The sequence below is a fragment of the Pleurodeles waltl genome, chromosome 2_1 (genome assembly GCF_031143425.1).
Source record: "Pleurodeles waltl isolate 20211129_DDA chromosome 2_1, aPleWal1.hap1.20221129, whole genome shotgun sequence".
Lineage (NCBI taxonomy): Eukaryota > Metazoa > Chordata > Amphibia > Caudata > Salamandridae > Pleurodeles > Pleurodeles waltl.
Window position 1 is genome coordinate 737,150,172 of NC_090438.1, and position 24,929 is coordinate 737,175,100.

General features: G+C 48.6%; 1 protein-coding gene across 7 annotated transcripts in view; it reads right to left on the reverse strand.

Moving 5' to 3' along the window:
- FARS2 (phenylalanyl-tRNA synthetase 2, mitochondrial) overlaps nucleotides 1-24,929 on the reverse strand; it is a 1,511,864-nt gene that overhangs the window by 809,402 nt on the left and 677,533 nt on the right. The gene's annotated exons all lie outside the window — the stretch shown is intronic.

Below are 24,929 nucleotides of genomic sequence, written 5' to 3' on the forward strand. Positions count from 1 at the left end.
AATTTCCACAAAGATTAAAGTTAAAACACCAAAAAACAATGGTTGTTTGGAAGGCACAGGTAATAGGTCTGGGCAATGCTAATGTCTCAGTCCAGAGTGAACCGGGAGGCCCAGCCTCCTCTGGTCTCTGATGGGCGGATGGGCCTGTCCTTGGCGCATCCCACGCCAAGGGAGGTGGTGGGCGCTTTTCAGTGCACGGCATGGGGGGACTGGCCATGGGCCCTCCTCCTCCTCGCAGGGAAACAGCAGGCTTGTGGGACTGAGAGTCCCTAAGGGAGCACACCGAGTCCACCAGACTTTAGTATTTTTTGCCTTTTAACCTACCCAGATGGAAAGAATGGACATTGGAAACTCCCTCAGGGGTCATAATGAGAGACCAGGCAGCAGGTAATTCAAGGCAATGGGAGCAGATCATTAGGATTACATTACTCAGAGTCCTTGCTGCATCACACCACTTCCTGACTGAATCAAACACTAGAAGTGACATATCTGAAAGTTGTTGCTGAAAGGAGCTGGCGGCCACAACATACTGCTAGTCAAAGTGGTTCCCTAATCATGGTTTCTTGGGCACAAGTATACTTTTGGCTGCAACTTCTTTGTGCTCTTTAATTTTCACTGTGAATGCATAACACAGGATACTAAAACTTCATGAGGATTATGCAATGATTTATCATCCTTGAATCGATGAGATTCTGCATCGTCAGCCATCTCCACATTAGTAATTGAGGGATCCTTGGTAAAAGTCCATTTGTTTGCAATTTGTGTTGGACAATCCTGAGCCTTGAACAGGTGTAACCTGCATTTATAATTCCTTAATAACTGAACCAATAAAGTGAATAGTAGCCTCCACAAACAATTATAATTTCATGAACATTGGCCATGGCCAGAGGAATCAAAGTAAACTGATTTCCATTTTCATTTATTTCCCAAAAGTTATTCCTTTTTAGTATTTTTTTCATAATATGCCATCCTCTTTTTAACAAACATTTTATACATTAATATATTTATATTTCCCTTGTTACACTCCCCATGATCTTACTTGGCCATTTATAGCATTGGTGGTCGCAGCGTAAAGGATTGTGGATCCATCTTCAGTGAGCAATCAGCACTATTAAAGAAGATTAATATCATATTTTCGGATTGTAGCCTGACTGACCATAAATGGAAGAGGTCAATGGAAAAGGTGAAGTATGTCTTTAGAAGTTGGTTTTGTAAGAAAGAATGGCCAATTGAAGCTGTGTGCCAGCTAATGGGCAAGGGTTGCTTGAACATCGGGATGAATGCAAACTAGATGATGGTTTATTGTGTTAGGAAATGTGTTAATAATGCATGTCTTGCTATGGCGTAGACTTAATTCTATGGCATTTAAGGGCCATTCTGGGCTACCAAACACAAAAAGAAGACTGAGCAACACTTTTTGATGGTGCTATGGACACAAAAGTTCAATTGCTCCTGCTCAGCGTCTGCTGTCCTCCCCAGCTTCTCTGGCTGCTGCTGTCTCTGCCGTGCCTGGGAACGAACTGAGAGCCTGCCTGACTCGCAGTTCGAGGCCCTGTCCACTCCTGCCTGCTCCTCATCCATGGTGATCTAGTGGCCATCGACAAGTAAGTATCTCTATCTCTATTTTACTCCTGCTTCTATACTTCTGCCTTTTCTTTCACTCGTTTTTACTTTTGGCTTCTTCCATCTCTTTTCTCTTTTTCTTTCCTTTCCTTGTCCCTCTCTATCCCGCGCCGCTCCTGCGGCCTCTCCCCCCTGAGAAGTGCCTTTCCTGCCATCCTGCCTCCCAGCTGACTGGACCTCCCGCCCCCCTCTTACCCTTCTTAATGGCGGCCATAGTGTAGGAGGCTGGCCTGTCTTATAGTAGGTACCTGATGGTACTTACACCTTGTGCAAGGTCCAGTTATCCCTTATTAGTAGATTAGTAGTGTTCTAGCAGCTTAGGCTGATAGGGGTAGCTATAGCAGAGCAGCTTAGACTGAACTAGGAGACATGCAAAGCTTCTACTATACCATTTATATCATATAGCACTATATCATAAAAATCACAATACTCAGAGTTATTAAAAATAAAGGTACTTTATTTTAGTGACAATGTGCCAAAAATATCTCAGAGGATATACTCCCTTAGGAGGTAAGTAAAATACACAAAATATACACACAAACCAAAATCAGGTAAGTAAACAGTTAGAAAAGTAGTGCAAACACTGTAGAATACAATAGGATGCACTAGGCCTAGGGGCAACACAACCCATGTACTAAGAAAGTAGAATGCGAACCACTTAGGGACCCCAGGACTAGTGTAGTGTGTGGAGGGGCACTAGGAGTGTAAGAAAACACTAAGGGTGTCCAAGATACCCCACCCCAAGACCCTGAAAAGTAGGAGTAAAGTGACCCTACTTTCCCAGAAACACACAAAAGTCGTGATAGGAGATTCTGCAAAGACCACAACAGACTGCAAAGCACTGAAGACGGATTCCTGGACCTGAGGACCTGTAAAGGAAGGGGACCAAGTCCAAGAGTCACGAAAGTGTCCGGGGGGGCCGGAGGCCACTAAATCCTGGATGAAGGTGCAAAATGGCTGCCTCCAGGTGGAAGAAGCTGAAGACTCTGCAACAACGCAAGATGCCAGGAACTTCTCCTTTGCACAGAAGATGTCGCACGGAGTGCTGGAGGATGCAGAGTTGTTTCTTTAGAGAAAGACCGCAAACAAGCCTTGCTAACTGCAAAGGTTGCGGTTGAAGAAAAAGGGTGCTGCCCTGGCCCCAGAAGGACCAGGAGGTTGCCACTTGGAAGAGGAGACAGAGGGCGCCCTCGGCAACACAGAGAGCCCACGCACAAGAAGGCAGCACCCGCAGAAGTACTTGAACACGGGTTCAAGAAAACTGAGCACGGCAATCGTCTCAACACTACAAAGAAGGGTCCCACAAAGCCGTTGGTCAACTCAGCGAGTTGAGCAATGCAGGAGGGAGTGCTAGGGACCTGGGCTAGGCTGTGCACGAAAGATTGCTTGCAAAAGTGCACAGAAGCCCTAGCAGCTGCAGTTCACGCAGTACACAGGATTACTGTCTGGAGAGGGGGAGGGAAGGACTTACCTCCTCCAAATTTGGACAGTTGGACCACTGGACAGTCTGGGTCACTTGGGTCCACCACCTGTACTCCAGGTGCCATGCTCGTCAGGATTAGAGGGGTCCCAGAGTACCGGTGACGCTGAAGTTTGGAGCCTGCTGAAGCTGGCAGAAGATTATGTCGACCCACGGGAGATTTCTTCTTGGCTTCCAGTGCAGGGTGAAGGCAGACAGCCCCAAGAGCATGCACCACCAGGAAAATGTCGAGAAAGATGGCAGGAATAGGTGCTACAATGTCGCTGGTAGTCTTCTTGCTAAGCACCTATCAGGAGGGGTCTCTGACGTCACCTGCTGGCACTGGCCACTCAGAGGCCTCCACTGTGCCCTCACACCTCTGGATTCAAGATGGCAGAGGTCTGGGACACACTGGAGGAGCTCTGGGCACCACCCCTGGGGTGGTGATGGACAGGGGAGTGGTCACTCCCCTTTCCTTTGTCCAGTTTCGCGCCAGAGCAGGGGCTGAGGGTTCCCTGAACTGGTGTAGACTGGTTTATGCAAGGAGGGCACCATCTGTGCCCTTCAAAGCATTTCCAGAGGCTGGGAGAGGCTACTCCTCTCAGGCCCTTAACACCTATTTCCAAAGGGAGAGGGTGTAACACCCTCTCTCAGAGGAAATTCTTTGTTCTGCCTTCCTGGGACTGGGCTGCCCAGACCCCAGGAGTGCAGAAGCCTGTCTGTGGGTTGGAAGCAGCGGTAGCTACAGAGAAAACCCCAGAGAGCTGGTTTGGCAGTACCCGGGGTCCATGCTGAAGCCCCGTGGATGCATGGGATTGGTACCCCAATACCAGATTTGGCATGGGGGACAATTCCATGATCCTAGACATGTTACATGGCCATATTCGGAGTTACCGTTGTGAAGCTACATATAGGTATTGACCTATATGTAGTGCACACGTGTAATGGTGTCCCCGCACTCACAAAGTCCGGGTAAATTGCCCTGAACTATGTGGGGCACATTGGCTAGTGCCAGGGTGCCCTCACACTTTGCACCTAACCTTCACCAAGTGAAGGGTAGACCTATAGGTGACTTATACGTTACTTAAGTGTAGTGTAAAATGGCTGTGAAATAACATAGACATTATTTCACTCAGGCTGCAATGGTAGTCCTGTGTAAAATTTGTCTGAGCTCCCTATGGGTGGCAAAAGAAATGCTGCAGCCCATAGTGATCTCCTGGAACCCCAATACCCTGGGTACCTAGGTACCATATTCTAGGGAATTATAAGGGTGTTCCAGTGTGCCAATTAGAATTGGTGAAAATGGTCACTAGCCTATAGTGACAATTTTAAAGGCAGAGAGAGCATAAGCACTGAGGTTCTGATTAGAAGAACCTCAGTGACACAGTTAGTCACTGCACAGGGACACACATTCAGGCCACAAACTATGAGCACTGGGGTCCTGGCTAGCAGGATCTCAGTGAGGCAGGCAAAATCAAACTGACATACAAGTAAAAATGGGGGTAACATGCCAGGCAAGATGGTACTTTCCTACACATAGTGAAGAGGGCATGCTCCTGGCACGCCAAAGGCAAACCCGTATGCGCCTGTCTGTGCTCAGACTGTGCCCAACGCCAGGATCCCTGGATCTCTGACAAGCCATCCCCTGGCCAGCATCCATTTTGACGCCTCAACACCAGATGTCTCAGTGACTGCCGCACTACATCCCTTAAGGACACCCACGGACCTTTTTCATGCAGGAACTGCAACTTCAGTGCCGGCCACAACAAGCAGAAGTTACTCCCCACACCCAGAAACACCAAGACTGACCACAACCCCATCAACTGCTTCCTCCTGAATATCCGCTCCCTCCACAAGCACGCCACCAAACTCTGGGATCTGATCGACACCGCCCAACCGGACATCACCTTCCTTATCGAGACCTGGACCAACCCCACCTCAGGACCGGATATCGCCATTCCGGACAGATACAGCATCCAAAGGAGGGACCGGCCCTCCTGCCTGGGCAGAGGACTCACCATTGTACACAAGTGCTCACTTCTTATCAAGGCCAACTCAGAAGAACAGTGAACCAGCATGGAACACCTTCACTTACTGGTCCACACCGATTACAACTCCTCAATCCGCAGCACCCTGGTCTACAGAAAACCTGGTCCCCAACCAGCATTCATCGATGACATTGTAGACATCACCACCCCCCAGGCTCTGGCGTCCGACAACTAGCTCCTCCTCGGCGACCTGAATTTCCACCTCGAGGACCGCAATGATCCAAACACCACTGCTCTACTCGAGAACGTCGCCACCCTCTGCCTCAGACAGCTGATCTTCGCGCCCACGCACATCGCAGAACACAAAATGGACCCCATCTTCACCTCAAGCTGCTGGATTACCATCAAGACCATCTCCACCCCAGACTGGACCGACCACCGCTTTCTACACTTCACCATTACCGCACCCAGTAGCTGCATCTGCGCCCCAAGGACCCCCCACAGGAAATGGAACGAAATGACCAACAAGCAACTCACCACAACTCTTGCCAAATCCCTCCCGCCTCTCTCCGATGATGCCAACACTGCAGCGTGCAACCTCAACGCATGGATCACTGAATGCGCTGACACTCTAGCCCCCCTCCGTCTGACATCAGCCAAGCGCATACCAAAGAAAGCCAGCTAGTTCACCACTGAACTCCAAGATTCCAAACGCACCCGCAGGCACCTAATGAAAAAACTGGGAAATAGCAAAACCAGTGAAGTCCTCGCCTCCTTCAGAGCCGCAACCCCCATCCACCGATAACACATCAAGAACGCAAGAAAGAACACACTCCGGGAATGCATAAACTCCTCCACACACAACACAAATTAACTTTTCTCAGTCATCAATGAGTTCAAAAATCCCCCTTCCAAAGCCACCAGCACCCCCGTCGCAAGACCTATGTGACAAACCTTCCACCGCAAGATCCAAGACATCTACGACAGCTTCCTCCCGGAAAACAAACCCAGCACCAGAACGAACGACCGATACACCCTCCCAGAACCCACAGAGCTGTTCCATGCGTGCCACTGAGGAAACAGAAAGCATAATGAACAGCACCCACTCTGGAGCACCCACGGACCCTTTCCCGCACCACATCTATGTCAGAGCCAGCACATCCATCGCCCCCAAGCTCCGGAACACAATAAACTGTTCCATCAACACTGGCACCTTCCCCAAGGACTGGAAACACGCCGAAGTACGCCCCCTCCTGAAGAAACCCTCACCCGACCTATCAGAACTAAAGAACTACCAGCCCATCTCGCTGCTACCCTACCCAGCCAAAGTACTGGAGGAAGCCATCAACATACAACTATGAAATTTCATTGATGTCAGAAACTCTCTGGACAGCTCCCAGTCCAGGTTCTGCAGCAACCACAGCACGGAGACAGCTCTTCTTGCAGCCACTGGCGACATCCGATCACTTCTAGACCGGGGCCACACCGCAGCACTCATACTCCTCAACCTCTCAGCGGCCTTCGACGTGGTCTCCCACAGCACACTGTGCACCAGACTCCACGGCGTAGGAATCCACTGAAAATCCCTGAAATGGATCCACTTCTAACTCTCTGGAAGGACTCAGCGGGTCAAGCCCCCTCCCTACACATCTAAACCCACAGGATTCAGCTGCGGAGTTCCCCAAGGATCCTCTCTGAGTCCAACTCTTTTCAACATATACATGACCCCACTTGCAACCATCGTCAGAAGCCATGGAATGAACATCATTCACACACAACTCATCATTTCCCTCACCGAAGACCCGAACACAGTCAAAAGGAACTTCCACTCAGGAATGGAAGCCGTCACCACCTGGATGAGAGAAAGCTGCCTCAAGCTCAACTCTGACAAGCCATAGCTCATCATTTTCGGAAACGCCACCTCAGCATGGGATTAATCCTGGTGGCCCACATCTATCAGCACCCTGCCTTCACCGACTGAGCATGCCCGCAACCTAGGCATCACCCTCGACTCCCCCCTTTTTTATGACCTGACAGGTAAACTCAGTCACCTCCTCCTGCTGGCACACCCTCCTCAAACTCTGGAAACTTTTCAAATGGATCCCAGCAGACTGCTGCAGAACAGTCACCCACGTCTTAGTCACAAACAAACTTGACTACGGCAAAGCTCTCTACACCGGCACCATGACGAGAAACATCAAAACGATGCAACTCATCCAGAACGCAGCCACCAGGCTTGTCCTTAACCTCCCACGCCAAGAACATATCCCCCAGCACCTGAGGACTCTTCACTGGTTCCCGATAGAAAAACAAATCTCCTTCAAGGTACTCACCCACATGTACAAAGCCATGCACAATGCCGGGTCCGGTCTACCTGAACCACCGCTTCTCCTTCCACACCCATGCCAGATCCCTCCGCTCCACTCAACTGGCACTGGCCAGTATCCCTCGCATTCAAAAAAACACCACCAGAGGACGATCCTCCACCTACATCGCAGCAAAGAGCTTGAACAACCTGTCCCTATACCTCCGACAAAGCCCATTGCTCACCATCTTCAGGAGAAACCTCAAGACGTGGCTCTTCGGATGAGGCTCCATCATATCAAACAAGAAAGTGTCATAATAGAGGGATCAGGACAAGATGGCAGCTGTGATGGACATGCATTAGTTTTGCTCCACACCGGGCCTGCCGTAGATCCAAGGGGGGAGTTCTGCCATCGCCCATTATGGTTGCCAAGACGAGAAACTGCAACCCCCGTCTTGGGCGTCACAACCCACACCCATGACCACACCCGGTGCCTGAGAAAAGTGGAGCTTTGAGCTGACTCCTGAGGCCCACACCTAGTAGGAGGAACCCAAGGGAGACGTGGCTCAATCGAGGAGCCGCCACATCCGTTCCCAACCTGCGATGGTGATCTGGGTCTGAGGGGCCACCAGTTCATCGGCCCACCTTCCCGTGATGAATGTTTGTGGGGCAACTGGGTGCCTGTGATCCTCCCGTGCCACTGGCGAATAGATTACGGAAGGGGATGTGAGCTTGGTGGTCACTGCCCCCCTGAATTGTGGCTGCCAGCCCAGCCGTGCCACAGCCAGACTGAAGTGTGACTCAGGGGCAGGGGAGCCAAAGGAGCCCTTTCTTCTTTTGTGCAGGTCTGTTTCAGCACCTTCTGCCCACCCCCGAATCAGATTGCAGCCCTCCGCCTCCTGAGCAACGCGGTAAGGGAAACGGGCCTTCGTGGTCTGCACAGCGGAGGGTGGCGGGGGAGGCGAGCAGAAAGACGGCAAAGGATTTAGGTTCATGGATGGTGGGAGGCCCTGGCCTGCCGTCTTTCATATATCCGATTGTGCCTGGATGGGGGGGAAGCCAGAAGGGCCGTTAGGCTGGTGGAGGGGCTGGAGGGCCAGTCCGCTGGCAGGGATTGCGCCGGAGACTTTGAGACCTCTCCCTATGAGGAGCTGCAGGTGCTTGAGGACAGACACGTGTGGCTAGTGACAGTGGGGGGAGAACTTGAGTCCCCCCACTCCGCTGTTGGAAGAAGGCTGTACATAATGACGCTGGACCTGGAGGGGGAAGGAGTGAACTCCCCACTTAATCAGAGTGGCCTGAACAGCTGCCCCAGTAATGGTGAGTGGTGTGGTGGGGCGGGGGTGCCATCCAATGGCATCTGCAAGACCTCAGTAGTGTGCTGAAGATTTCAGGGGAGCAACGAGTGGCCCTGTACAGTTAGCTCTGGAGCACGGAAGAAAAGGAATGGCTTCCTAACTGTTTGCTAAATTGGCAGGCCATCGCATATTTTAGCACAGCTGGGCACTGGATACGCACACTCATCAGATCCAGGGGTGTCTGGTGCTGGCCCTGAGAGGAGACTCCCTCTAGTCCCCTTGCCCCTCCTTGCACATAACTTTCTTGTTCCCGCCTGTGAGTCTGGGGTGAGTCTGCTGAGACAAAGACTGCCACGCGCCATGTTGGTACCCTGATCATGGCCCGTGACAAGGACCCCAAACCTCCCAGACAGGGTAAAATGGATTGATACGCCAAGGTGGTTACCACAGGGGCTGAGGAAGCCTGGCCCACGGAGCCTAACAATGCAGCCTTCCTCCTAGCCACTCAATCGTCTAGAGAAGCTTTGGAGGGGAGGGTGGAGAGGTATGTTTGGAGGTTTCCCGCCTTCACCAGGACCTCCATAATGTGGCGGAGCAAGTCACTACGGCAGAGACTAGAATTTCAGAGCTTGAAGACACAGTTAAAACTCTCTGGCGAGACCCAATGCAAGTACGCGCTACCACTAAAAAGGTGGTGTGGTGGCTGAAGGATGTGGAAAATCGGGCCCGTAGAAACAATCTCAGATTTGTAGGGTTCTTGGAAGGAATCAAGGGTACCAATATGCAGCTCTTTCTGGATGAATGGTTGTGAAGCATCCTCCCCCAGGATAAGCTATCTTCCTGTTTCATCATTGAAAGGGTACACTGGGCACTGGGGGGCAGGCCGCCGCCCTGAGCCTCACCCAGACCCTTGATTGCCCTTGATTCTTGGACATGATCCTTGCTGAGATGCATAAACAGAGAAAGGTGCACTACGAAAATTCTAAAATCATGATCTTCCCAGACTATACGAGGGAGGTCCAGTGACAACTGCGCACGTTTGACTCGGTGAAAACTAAACTGCGGACCCTCTAGATGCAATTTGTGCTGCTATTTACTGCCAAACTAAAGATCATCTACCAGGGAAAATCATTATTCTTTCAGCCCCCAGAGGAAGCATGGGAATGGATGGAGGAAAGACCCAGACAACCGGACTCCCACAGAAACAACAAGGCTCAACAGCGAGAAAATCCTGGGCCAGGAGGAGGACACGCCGCTCTGAAAGAAAGATGGACTCCACACCCTGGAGGCAAAGGGAACCTGAACGCAAAATAATGATCTCCTCCAACTCTAAATGTGGAGACACAGGTATCCTCAAAAAGAGCAGGGTGGTGGATCGGGAAGGGGGCTCCACATATGGCTCCGCTGGCAATGACCCTGGCTCAGATTCCGGGACCCCTCACCACCTGGCAGCGGCCATAGTGCAACTGGAACAGGGGCCTGGAATGCCTCCTTCGAGCACGACAGTATCTGACCTAACAGTGGCGCACTAATCAAGGGCATGGCACTTGACTCTGGGCCCCAGCAGAAACTACATCACTGTCAATAGTGGAAGGCTCAAAGTCTATAGATACTCCTATTGTTTGATGGTAAACCCATTGCCATCTCCTCTTAGTAGGATTGTCCTTGATTGAGTGAGAACTTGTTGGGGGACTGAATCTGTGTGGTGGGAGATGGGCGGGTACATACCTCTCATTCACCCTGCTGAGTAGTTGTCATTGTTGATTCATGGGGTCATTTACTCGGAGAGATCTAAATGGGAGGTTTGAGGGGCTAGTAAAGGCTCACAAAGTTTTGTTCGTTTTCGTTGGGGATACAACACCACAGACACACCAACTCCAAACTGGCCATTACATAAAGGGTACATACCCTCGGACTAGACAACCCCTGCCTAGAAGGAGGCCCTACTAGGCACTGCTTATGCTGCAACGGGCTCAGAGCACCTAGACTCCAAGACCCCCTTGGCCTTCTCATGAAATGTGAATGGCCTTAGTGATAAGGACAAGAGAGGGTCGGTAGCTCAGTATATCAAGTACCTTCATCCAGATGTAAGCCTTCTGTAAGAGACACACCTTAAGGGAATACACTGTAAATTCCTAGGGTGGGGAGGCGTACATCACGTTGGATCATGCGGGCTACACCGCAGGTTCCAGGGGTGTAGCCAAGTAGCCATCCTGGTTAAAAAAGAGCCACCCTCCCGAATGGACAGATCTGTTGGGAAGGTATGTGGTAGTTCAGAGGCTCTAGGGTAGGGCTGAAGTTATGTTAATCAGTGTTTATGCACCCCCTGCCTTCAGTCCCCCACAATGGCGAAGCTTACAGACATACTGCTGGAAGCACATTCGCCTCTGTATGTTAATGGAGGAGACGATGATGTAATGGCTCCTGAGATGGACAGATCAGGCTCCCAATCCACTTTCGTTCTTTGCGGCATCCCTGGCCCTTTGTGACTTATGCAGCGTGCCCACCCCTTTGAGCGAAGGTACTCTTACTTTTCTGGGGCACACAAAGTGTTTTCTCGCCTGAACTATATCTTCACTCCAGCAGGAGACACAGACTCAATACACCAGGTGGATAATATGGCTAGAAGCCTGTCGGATCACACCCCTTTGCTACTGTGGGTGGGACATAAATTTAGAGTCGGGGCAGACGGGAAATTCAACATCTGGAAGCTGAGGGGCCGGGAGGTGGCCGCCAGTCTGAGGGTGGACTTCGAGCTGTACTTTCAAGAAAACAAAAACTCCATCACCTCTACAATAACACTGTGGGAGGCCTACAAAACAGTTTTTAGGGACGAAGCCCAAAATCTTATCGCCCAAAAGAAGAGAAAGTCAGAGGTCACCTTGGTGGAGCTAGAAGGTAGACTGCTGGAGGTAGAAGGGAGGTTAGGCCCTGACCCCCTCACCTTATGACAGTTGCACCAATTACGTGAGGAATATAACCTTATGGCACAAGAGGGCATGCAGAAACAAATTCTAGCAACACTGTATCATCCATATGATGCCGGAGGCAAAGCTGGAAGGCTCCTTGCCTAGCTGAGGAGAAGGGAGGCAGAGTCCAGATGGGTGAGTCGATTAGTGGCCTCAGGGGATGTGCAGGCGGTATCTGACAAGGCTATAGCGATGCCTTTTGCAAGCTACTATGAGGATCTGTACAGGGTACGGCTGCTTCAGCCTCAGCCCTTCACTGACCAGTATCTACTGTCCATAAATATACCAATGCTGGATGCGGAAGCAAGAGAGGCACTCAATACTGAGATCACCATGGCTGAAGTTCAAGAGGCAATCTCCAAGCTTAAATCCTACAAAACCCTGGCGTCCAATGGTTTTCCTGCCGAAATATGTAAGCAATTCTCTGACCTCCTGGAACCACATCTGCTGAACATGTTCCTCAAAGCAGACAAGCAGGGCACTTCCTCCCTGATCTGAGACGAGCGACCATAGTGGTCAACCCCAAGGATGACAGACCGCAGGAGAGCTGTGGCTCATAAAGCCGAATATCCTTGCTCAACGTAGAAGTCAAGATCCTGGCTATGATACTCGCCTCCCGGCTGTTGCAAGTCTTTGCGCCCTGGTCCACAGGAAACAGTCTGGGTTTATGCCACCCATTTCAACCTCCGTAGGGTGCACAAATGGCTAAATGAGGTGAAAGAGCGCTCTGCTCCCCACGTCTTCCTGGCACTTAACCCCAAGAATGCATTTGACACGGTCCATTGGCCCTTCCTGAAGAGTACCCTGGTTAGATTCAGATTTGGGCCCAGTTACAGGAGATGGGTAAAGTTATTGTACCAAGAACCACTGGCAACGGTCCAGGTGAGTGGAGTGAGATCAGCTCAATTTCGCATTGACAGAGGCACGAAGCAGAGGTGCCCATTGTCCCCTATCCTATTCACCCTAACCATAGAATCCCTGGCGTGTGCAGGCTGAGACCCTCCTGGAATCCTTGGCTTCCAGATCTCAGGAGATGGTGCCCTGGAGGAGAAAATATTGCTATACGCAGAAGATTTCCTCCTGTACTTGAATGACCCCTCCACGTCGCTCCCTGCAGGCTTCCAGTTATTCGAGGAATATGGGAGCCAGTTTGGTTACTGTATAAACCGGGCCATATCTGTTTTATTCATCGCATGGGAGGAACTGGGGATGCCCCCTCTGACTTACTGATTGATGCGCAAAACACTGGGGTTCAAATACTTGGGTATATTTATGACAGCAGATAGGGAAACCTGCCACACACGTAACCTGGGGAGGGAGGTTAAATCTTGTTGGGAGTAAATGGAGAGATGGAAGGGGCTGCCCCTCACGCTTATGGGAGGGCACTGATGTTTAAAATGATAGCGCTGCCTAAAATTACTATGATGGTCATTATGACATTGGCGGTGACTGTTAAAGTGGCGGCAATACCACCAACAGACAAATGGTAATTACTGCCAAATTATGACCATGGTGGTGATCCCTCCTATAGACAGCCAATGTACCACACCAACCGCCAGGGTGTTAACACCAGTGACCACGGCGGTAGCCATCAACAGCCAGGCGGAAGACAAGGTACCGCCCATCATATTATGACACAGCAAACCGTCAGGATTTCCAGGGTGGTACCAACGCCATCAAAAGCCTGGCAGAAACAGAACACAGAAAACAAAAGACTCAGCAACAAGTACACAGAGGGCTTCACCGTTGCCATGGAACTGGAACTTCAAGCCTTCCTGATGCTCTTCTACGCCATGGCCCTCCTGTAACACCAACACCCATGAAGACGACGACGGTGAGTACAGCCACGTAGCACACAAGGGAGGGAGGGAGGAAAAGGAGAGTGACACATACACGCACAACACATACACCATACACAGAACCAGATGCAGAGTTAAACCAGTGTCACAGGACACACATCAAAATTAAACAAGACCACAATGATTATCAACAAACACTGTAATTTGATGCCAACAGCCACCATTTTGTCCATTCGAATATAATTGCAGACGACAATGTCCAGAATGGGCCAATGGCCAGTCCAAAGTACAAAAGGGCCACATGGCCACAGGTCACAGTCCAAGGCCCAACTTGACTCCTGACACACTCTGGAATCCACTGTTCAGGGGCATCATGTTGGAAATAGGCAGGCACCCCATGGGGGAGGTGTTGGGTGGCATCTCAGCTGAAGTGGGCTCCATGCCCATCTGTCTTTGGTGGGGAGTGCAAGGCCATAGTCTCTGAAGTGGGGAACTTGCCCACTGGTTCTGGAGGGGGCTCCATGCCCATCTTTCTTTGGTGGGGAGTGCAAGGCCACAGTCTCTGAAGCGGGGAACCTGCCCAGTGGTTCTGGGGGAGCTCCATGCCCATCTGTCTTTCGTGGGGGACGCAAGGCCACAGTCTCTGAAGTGGGGAACTTGCCCACTTGTTCTGAGGGGGCTCCTTGTACAACAGTCCCTGGAGGGTGGCCTACATGCCCTCTGCTAAAGGTCTATGTAGGAACCACGCGGTAATCCAGGTTCATTTTCTTCATCTTTATTTTCAAGTTGATAGTATAACAGCATACATAACCCCCAGCAAAGTATCAAGCCTCCATCTCTCCTCAACTGCTTATTCCTTCTGCCCCTCACCACTTCTGGAATCCCAGGATCCTAAGATTCCACTTTCTCAACATTCCCTCACTATGAGGCATGATCCTACACATCTTCCCCCTTTTGAATTACAACAATTACAACGATTATAATCACATTTAATATTCCTATAATTGGAAAAAAGGAAAACAAAATAAAATGAATTAAAATGGAAATAAATACAGACAAGAATAATCACCTAGTATATTCTTAAGTAATATTATATATATATATTTTTTTTTTAAACATGCAACAGTGTATAATTTCTATTACATATAATTCCCACTGCCAGCACATCGCAAGATAACATCATTACAGTGAGTGCAAATTGGATGGGATAGAGCGTATAACCATTACATCTGTTTAACTATGCACAGATTCCCCATACTCCATTCTCTTCCATCTTCCAATCTGACTACAGAATTCTTTACAGAAATTACTTTTTGTGGCCTGTGAAATTTGCTGTCCCCCTTCCTTACCATTCCTACCTTCTTAAGCGCTACAAGATCCCCACACTTCACCTCAGTAAATTTAACCCCTTTCCTTCCATCATAACACATTTTATTCTTCTCCTGAGAACACCTAACTCTTGTCTGCAATTTCTCTTGATCAACACACACTTGCCGTTTCTCACTGATCCACCAAGGAGATTCCTTAGTACCCGGCTCCCTCCCTTTAAGAGCAATGAAAGGTGACACACCTGTCACAGAATGAGGTGTAATCCTGTGCGCCCATAACATATTGTTCAACTCATGTCTCCAGTTCAAACCATTAGCTAAGGACAATTGAATATTCTCCATTATGATTCTGTTCACCCTTTCTACTAAGCCATTTGCCTGGGGCCGACCCAACGCAACTTTCTCATGTTTTATCCTCAACCCATTTAGAAACGTGGTCATGGCAAGAGAAACTAATTGTACACCGTTGTCTGTTACCAAAATTTTTGGAACTCCTTCCTCAAAAAATGAATCTCTAAGAAATTCAATTACTTTATCCGTAGTAATTTGCTCAGTGCACTTAATACGGAACCATTTACTGTAATAATCTACAAGTACCATGAGAAAACGATTATTTTTTCCTAATCTTTCAACTGGCCCCACTAAATCAAATGCTAGCTTCTCCCATGGCGCCTTGGGAAATTGCAATTCGCCTAAAGGAGGTTCCCTCACAATCTTTGACTTGTCACTATTCCTACACGCCTGGCACTCTTCAACCACCTTCTCTACATCCCTGTCCATCCCAGGCCACCAGTAGAATTGCCGCAATCTTCTTTTAGTTGCACTCTTACCCAAATGTCCCTCATGCACAATTGTTACTAATCTCTTCCTCAATTTCAGTGGTGGTACTATTCTATTCCTTCTCAAAATCTTTTCCCCTTGTAGACTTAACTCATCCTTTACTGCCAAAAAACTCTTCAAATCTTCCTCCACCCGAAAATTTTGATCGACCACCAGCTCCTTTAACTTATTCTATTCTGAGTCGTCTTTCACAGCTTCATCCCATTCCTCCTTACTTAAAGCCAATTCTCCATCAATCAAGAAGGCTTCCAATTGCACACTGCACATTTCATCACTTCCATCTCCATACCCCTCAATAGGTAGTCCAGATAGGCAATCTGCAACCACATTCTTCTCTCCCTTTACATATTCTACGTTAAAATTTAACTCAATAACAGACAATAACCACCTAGAAATCCTTGGAGTTAAACTACCTTCCAATCCTCGCCCACACTTGAAAATTGGCAATAGGGGTTTATGATCAGTTCTTAAAGTGAAAGGTATCCCCCATAAATAATACCTAAAATGGTTAATTCCCCAACAACAAGCCAAAGTTTCTTTTTCTATGGCAGAATATGTCCGTTCTGCCCCTTGCAATCTCCGCGAGGCGAAACCAATAATTATTTCATCATTATCCTCAATCTGAATTAAAACTGCCCCAATTCCACATTACTGGCATCGGTAAATATAATTGTCTTCCTCATCACATTAAAATGACCTAAAGTTGGGGATCCCGCAATGGACACCTTAATCTGTTCAAATGCCTTTGCACAATTTTCATTCCACTCAAACACTGCTCCTTTTTTTAGTAAGATCCTCATGGGCTCTACACGTTCTGCAAAATTGTATACAAATTTCGAGCAATACTCTGCTAGCCCTAAAAATGACTTCAACTGGTCTTTATTAGTAGGACATGGGGCATTTTTAATTGCCTCCACTATACTTCTCTTTGGTTTAATGCCATCAGCTGAAATCTCATGTCCCAAGTAATTTACAGTACTTTTCCTTAGTTGGCATTTCTCTTTTTTTACCGTCAAACCATAGTCTTCAATCCTCTTCAACACTACCATCAGTAACTCATCATGATGCTCCAGTGACCTTCCTATCACAATTATATCATCTTGGAAACATAAGACATTATCGAGGTTTTTAAGAATATTCTGCATTATCCGTTGAAAGACAGCAGAAGCTGATGCCAAACCGAAAGGCATCCTACAATACCTATATGCTCCAAGAGGGGTCACAAAGGAAGTCAGAGGTCTAGATTCAGGATGTAAGTTGACTTGGTGATATGCAGCTGACATGTCTAATACACTAAATACCCTTCCACTACCCATTACGCTCAACATCTCGTTAATATTCGGAAGGGGTTGCCTATCTACCCAAATATTCTTGTTGAGGTCCCTCAAATCGATGCACAACCGCACCTTGTTCCCATCCTTGGGTGCCAAAACTATTGGTGCCAACCATTCGGACGACTCAATTGGCTCTATTATTTTCTGTTGAAGAAGTTTATCCAATTCATGTTGTAATGGTTCTCTCATCAAAAAGGGAACTGGTCTTACTTTATGCACTATTGGGATAAAAAAAAAAATTCTAAATTATACGATGTGTAAATCCCTTCAATTTTCCGAGTTTGTCAGTGAAAACTCCCGAAAACTTAGACATTAAATTTTCAGACCATTGTTCATTGGAAACTAAATCATCCACATTGGCCGCTTGTTCCATAATCATAACCGGATTAGGGGCATTCGGGTCGAGCACTATATTTAAATCTTTTTGATGTCTCCATCCCAAAAGATCTGATCCTTCATTCGTCACATAAACTTTACCATAAACTCCATTCCCTTCAAACGCAATATCCATCCATTCCATTCCTATGATTTCTATTCTCTTGCCTCCATAACCAACCGCCTTCACATCAGTTTTAAACAAATCATCAACCTTTTTTTTTATGTGCCCTTAAAAGTCTCCCTAGAGATCAATGTGAAAAGACTACCCAAATCCACTAATACCTTCACTATTACAGAATCCATAACCACATGGCAATGTGTTTTTTCTAATTTGTAAGAACTTTCACTCTTCTACCTTCCCACACCTTTAGGTTCTGCTAGAGATTGCTTTGTTTCACTAATCTCATAGATGGGTAATATGATTTCTTGATGATTCTCATCTAAATTGTCAATAGATTTCACACTACTCATCACTTTCCCTTTGGACCTGCAAACTTTAGCCAAGTGTCCCTTCCTCCCACAGGACCTACATACTAAGTTACGTGCAGTACACTTAGAACTGGATGCAATGTGACCTGAACACCCACATCTAAAACATATTATGTTGAAAGTCTTCCTATCACCCATTTATCTTTCTGTATTGTCAACCGAAAATTCCTGTTTTTTCAATTTTACTTCCTTCACTTCCATCGTTGATTTATCATCGATATCCTTCAATTGGGTGTTGGACTTTTCTATCTCCTTCATCCAAGTAACCGTGTGTTCCATACTTCTGGCCACTTGAATACTTTCCTCCAACGTAGGATCCATTGATAACAACTTTTCCTTTACCTTCTTATTATTAGTACAACGTACTATTTGATCCCTAATCAAGGAGTCAGATAAATCATGAAAGTCACATGTGACTGCCAACCCTCCAAGAGTTGCCACAAATGACATAATGTCCTCATCCTGGCCTTGAACACGGGAGAAGAATTTATGACGCTCAAACACTGTGCTCAATTTTGGAGTAAAATGTTTCTCTAGCATCAATAAAGACATTTCATAAACATTAGTAGGATGACCATCTCCAGTGCCTAGAGGTATTTCAGGCAGGTCCTCATAAATTCTTCTCCCTTCCGCTCCAAGATGGTGAAGTAGTATTGCTTGTTTCCTAACAGGGGTATATCTATCCCCCGCAATAGCCAACAAATAGGTGGAAAACATATTTCGCCACCGTTTCCATGAAATTGAAGGTTCACCAGGTACTGGTAGAAAACATGGTGGTGAAGACATATTTTGTTCTGCCATCCTGAAGGAGAAAAAAAACAATAAACTATAATAATATACTAAAATAATAAATTAAAGTAATAAGTTAAAATAATAATCTAAAATAATAATTTAACACAACAACACTTTAGCTCAATGTTCATAATAATCCTTCTCCAACACTGTGCAAATAACAGTCCACTTTTTGTTTCTATTCTTGTTTCCTCTGACCAATAGTCTTTCCACAGTGTTTATTATTCTATTTCACCCAATCGGTGTAAGCAGGACTTCAATAGATAAGTTGAACTCCATCAAAGAGGAAGCCGGCCGACATAACTGTAATAAGGTAAGTCTTCTTTTATTTTTCTCTTTCCTTAATAATTCGCGTTAGTCCCGATTTATTCCTTGTAGCACGCGCGTCTGTCAAGTGTTGTGCTCGGTGCAGTGCGCGTGCCTCAACACGCGCACTGTTGATGTTTGAATCGATTGAATTCACACACGGGCGTGTAGCACGCGCATGTGTCAAGCGTTTAGCTCGATGCAGTGCGCGTGTGCTCAACACGCGCACTGTTGATGTTTGAATCGATCGGTTTCACATGTGCGTCTATACACGCACGCGAAGCTACTTAGCTAAAAAACGATCTCAGACACGAAGCAAAATTTACTTAGCCACACCGCACCAAATCTTCTCTTCCTATGTTCATAATTATATCAATCGTATTTAACTCCAATGTTCCCGATTCAGATCGAAGTTCGTTCAAACATACCAGTTCTTACAAATAACGTTAACACCCATAGAAAGTCTTTCCTTTGGATTACTGTTCTTCATAAGATGAAAAGTACAACTTACTTAGGAAGCAGATACTTGTCTATATTCATTAATTAAGGTCTTCAAGTCTTGACGATATCCAGGGGTTGGGGGTTATAAGTAATTTCTGCCCCCTGCGCAGAACAACCCTCGTCGCCAAATTATGTAGGAACCACACGGTAATCCCGGTTCATTTTCTTCATCTTTATTTTCAAGTTGATAGTATAACAGCATACATAACCCCCAGCAAAGTATCAAGCCTCCATCTCTCCTCAACTGCTTATTCCTTCTGCCCCTCACCACTTCTGGAATCCCAGGATCCTAAGATTCCACTTTCTCAACATTCCCTCGCTATGAGGCATGATCCTACAGTCAGGGCTCCTGTGTCTGTGCTGGAGGTGAGGGCCCCTGTGCCTCAGCTGGGGGTGATGGCTGCTGTGCCTATGCTGGAGGTGAGGGCCTCTATGCCTGTGCTGGAGGTGAGGTCTCCGGTACCCCAGCTGGAGGTGAGGGCTCCTATGCCTGTGCTGGAGGTGAGGGCTCCTGTGCCTCAGCTGGAGGTGAGGGCTCCTGTGCCTCAGCTGGAGGCGACGGCTGCTGTGTCTGTGCTGGAGGTGAGGGCTGCTGTGCCTGTGCTGGAGGTGAGGGCTCCTGTGTCTCAGTTTGAGGTGAGGGCTGTTATGCCTGTGCTGGGGGGGGGCTCCTTGCCCTCTGCTGGTGGAGCGGGCCTCTTGCCTTTCATTGGTGGTTGAGTGGGAACCTTCCCTTTCATTGGTGGTTGAGTGGAAACCTTTCCTTTCATTAGTGGTTGAGTGGGAACCTTTCCTTTTATTGGTGGTTGAGTGGGAACTGTTCCTTTCTTTCCTGGTGGAGGGGGATCTTTGGCATTCTTTGGTGGTAGAGAGGGATCCATGTGTCCCCTCTTGTGACGGGTCCCCTTGGCCTTTGACATGTCTCTTGTGTCCTTGCCTCCAGGACTAGGAGTTGACTCCACTGTCCCCGTCTCCTGTTCCTTGCTTGTCACCACCTTAGTCCTCCCTTTCTGAGCCGGAGGTGTGCTCTCAGTAGGAGTGGCAGCTGTCACACTCTGGGGCCCCTTTGTGCCAGCAGCTGATGATTTTATGGGAGCAGTGGCAGACTGTTTGGTTGAGGTGCTGGGCTGGGTCGTTGGGAACCTGCTCTTACGAGCAGGACGGGGGTGTGGAGGGAGAGGGAAGAGGTCAAGAGGAAAAGCTTCTTGGGGGTGTTGGGGCGGGATGTGAGAGGAGGTATGGGAGTGGAGGTTGAGGGAGTGGTTGTCGGAGGTGTACGTCTGCTGGACTTAGGTGCAGGTCCATGGACAGTGTGAGTGTTTGAGGTGGATGGCTGTTGGGTGTCTGAGAGCGTGCGTTTGTGTCCCTTAGGAGGGGGAGAATAGACAGGGTGGGAGAGGACAAAGGGGACACGTGGATGGGTGTTGGGGAGGTGTCTGCAAGCGAGGTGTGTGCTGCTTAATGTGGTGATGGGTGTGGTGGCTGTTGATGCAGTGCATGCAGGTGTGAGTGCGGATGTGACTGTGAGGGAGGAGGAGGAGGGGAGACAGTGGAAGTGGTTGTGTCAGCAACTGTTCGTTGTTTATGTGAGTGCTTGTGGCCTGAAGTGTGCTGCCTGTGTTTGACTGCGCTACTCTTGTGTGATGTTTTGTGTGCATGCTTGTCTGTATCTGTGCCTGGGATGGTTTAGGGTTGAGGAGACTGGGACTGGGAAGTGGTAGTTGGATGGGGGGAACGGTAGGAACAGGGACTCTGACTGCCATCAGAGAGGAGGCCAGAGCCTGAAACGATCTCTGTAGGGCCACCAACCCACCGCGGATGCCCTCCAGGTATGCATTGCATTGCTGCATCTGGGATGCCAGCCCCTGGATGCCATTCACAATGGTAGACTGTCCCACAGAGATGGATGGTCAACAGCCTCCTCACTGAGGGCAGCACGGCTCACTGGGGCAGGGCCTGAGGTGCCTGGGGCGAATGAGATGCCCACCCTCCTGGGAAAGCAGGCATGGGCAACTCTGTAGGGGGGGTACTGGGAGGGCAGTGTTGGTACAGGGGGTGGTTCCAGAGGTGTCCGCCACCACCAGGGAGCTTCCATCGTAGGAGGAATCAGAGTCAGTGCTGTCACCTCCTGTCTCCACCGTGGTGCTCCCCTCACCCTCCATCCCACTGGTCCCCTCGGCGTCAGTGGACTATGCCTTCTGGGTCCTGTGGGATGCAGCTCCCTCAGTCACCGGTGCCCCTCTTCCCCGCGAGATGATGCTAATGCACACATGGACAGGATCTTAGAAGAAAACAGGGGGTGAGAGAGATAGGGAGCACCGGGTCAATTACAGCACCAACACCACAGTTGGCATACACATTACCATCACACAGGGATCAGGATTGTGCACTATGCATCGCACTGTTGTGTAGGCTCTCATTATTTGAATGAGACTACTGGATTTGAGCGGCAGAATGGCCTGCGGTGTGGGAGACTGAGTCTTTGCCCACTACAGGTGACACCTGTCGCCCCAATCCGGGTTTTGCTATACCTAACTAGCAATGCCTCATCTCTACCCAAGAGCAGGGATGATTGGGCAGCTGAGCACGTGACACAATTAACTCCTCAGGGAAGTTGTGGTCACTCAAATCTCATCCATTTCTCTCAGTTACATTAGTCTCACATATACAATGACAGACAGAGGCAGTATATGTTTCAATAAGGTTTTTAATGAAGCAACTGCATCTTAGATAATAAAGTATGCACTGCAATAACCAAGACGATAAAGCAGGACAGGATTAAAATTGTGACTAAGAGAGTAAAGCATAGAAATAATGCTACCATATTGTCACTAGGGTCAATAGACTAATTCCTAACTAGGCATATTAGAGCACAGCATGTTATGCTCTAGGTCTGCCCTTCAGGTTCCCATAGGAGGATATCATCCCCCATACCTGAGCAAAGGCCTGAAGTCTGCATAAGCAGCTGTAGCGAAGTGTTCAGCAATCAGCATACAGTTGGTGGTCATCTGGCTGGAATCTCCCTCTAACGTGTATGGGACAAGGAAGTGTTTTTATGATAAAACAACTGATGTTCTGAGAAAATGTCCCTACGTAAGGATGTGTGTGTTTCTATGAATACCAGAGACAAAACGTTTACCAAGTTTACCGGCCACCTATCTTACTGTAGCCTTGAGAGAAGCACAGAGTGCTTGTTTAATAACAAGGTGCTGGCCTAAGCAAAGAATAGCTAGATAGAGAGAAATAAAACAAGACCACAAATGTGGCTATTGTTAAAATAATAAACAAAGCTGAATAAAATATATCTAGGTTAAAGTGCACAGCGGCATGCCTAGTGTGTTAAAATAACGTGCATGGAGCTATAACTAAAATGGCTACACAACAGTACTGGCATTCCATTGGCTGGGTGCCACAGCAAGATGAGAGCCAACCACTGCCAACTGCACCCCTCCTGAGACCCGCTAATCCCTATCTGACATGGAATGCAACCTACCTAGGTTACTATATTTTGCGATTCACCCATTTACCCTGAGCTGGATCAAGCAGCAATGGCTGAACTGGCATTAAGGGGCACCCACTAACTGAAACCCACCACCAGGACCCCATGCAACCCAACAATAATTGTTGTCACGCGCACTGTACTCACCCCTTTGTGGCTGCTGTGCTGCCCACAAGTGCCCATCCAGTTCTGGGCAGACCACAGCCAGTATGCAGGCCATCAGGGGGGTCAGGTTCCGATGGGCACCCCGCCCTCGTTGGGACGCCATCCCCAGCTGCGCCTCCGCGGTCTTCCGGGCCCAGCCTCTCAGGTCCTCCCACTGTTTCTATAGTGGGTGCTCCTCCTGCTATAGACCCCCAGAGTCCGCACGTCCTTGGCGATGACACCCACAATCCCTTCTTCTGATGGGCGCTGACCTGCAGAGGCAATACAGACATGAGGACACCATTAACCATACAATGCAGCTTGTCACACATATGGCCCAGAAATACCATTTCCATCACTATTGGCACATATATCACCCAGCGCCCACCATGTACACTACCACCAGACATACCCCCACCCAACTGACACGCTGCCAGCACACACATCTCCATGCAACCTTGTCACATGCATCATGCCCATGGTGTACTCACCTGTTGGTCTAGAGGCCCATGCAGCTGTCCACACCGGGAACCCCATGTACCAAGCACTCTAACTCCTCTGAAGTGAAGGCAGGGGCCCTTTCCCCAGTTACACGGGCCATGGCAGGATCCAGACACGGGTCACAGCAGCACACACAGTGGAGGAGTTGTCCTGTGGAAAGTCAGGAATCAAGTGAGGTTTTAGACAGAAAATGGAGGTCACATCGGTGGCGGTGTACACCGTCACCGGTGATCCCCATTGACACTGTACTCCATAGAGCCCCATTTTAGCCAATGAGGATAGCACGGCGGTGGAAGACAGCCTTCCGCCATGACACCCAACGCCAGTGGAGTTACCTCACTTCCACCTGTCCATACTTACAGGACAGGCGGTCACCATTTTATGGTGGAGGACAACATTCAGAAATTAGAAACTGCGTCATTGCTGTAAATTGCAAATACATTGCCATTCACATTGTCCCATCACATAAATGCTCTATGTACACTAAGGTGGTGGTTCCATTGTTCAATTTGTGGCACCCTACTCACTCTCATGTCCCTTAGATACCTACCACTTCGGAGGAATAGGAGGAGGAGACAAGACCCCGTGTACAAACCCCTTGTTGACTGGGCTACACTGGAGGACAGGCACATAATACTCACCTATAGACTGGACAGGGCCACAATCACAGAGCTGTGTGCACAATTGGAGCCGGATCTGATATCAGCTATCCGTCATCCCACTGGGATCCCCCCTCTTGTGCAAGTTCTATCAGTGCTCCATTTCCTGGCAACTGGTTCCTTCCAAGTGACAGTGGTCTTGGCAGCAGGAATGTCACAGCCAATGTTCTCAATCGTGCTGGCAAGGGTTTTGTCTGCCTTGGTCAAACACATGTGAAGCTACATCGCTTTCCCCCAAGTTGAAGATTTGCCCACTGTGAAGGCAGGATTCTGTGCAATGGGACATATACCAAATATTATTGGGGTGACTGATGGAACACATATTGCATTTGTCTCCCCCAGGCACAATGAACAGGTGTTCAAGAATCAGAAGAGTTTCCACTCACTCAATGTGCAAATGGTGTGCCTGGTGGACCAGTACATCTCCCACATCACTGCCAAGTATCCTGGGTCGGTGCATGACGTTTTCGCCCTGAGGAATAGCAGCATCCCATATGTGATGGCACAACTACAGAGGCACAGGGTGTGGCTAATAGGTGAGCAAGAGTCCCCATCCAATGTATGTCAGTGTATGCCTTCAGGGGTTATCCCCCATACCTTTGTGTAAGGCTAATGTTTGACCCTCAATACTTGCAGGTGACTCTGGCTAACCAAACCTATTGTGGCTCCTGGCCCTTGGCCCCTGTGAGGAATGCCAGGACAGGGGCTGAGAATCGG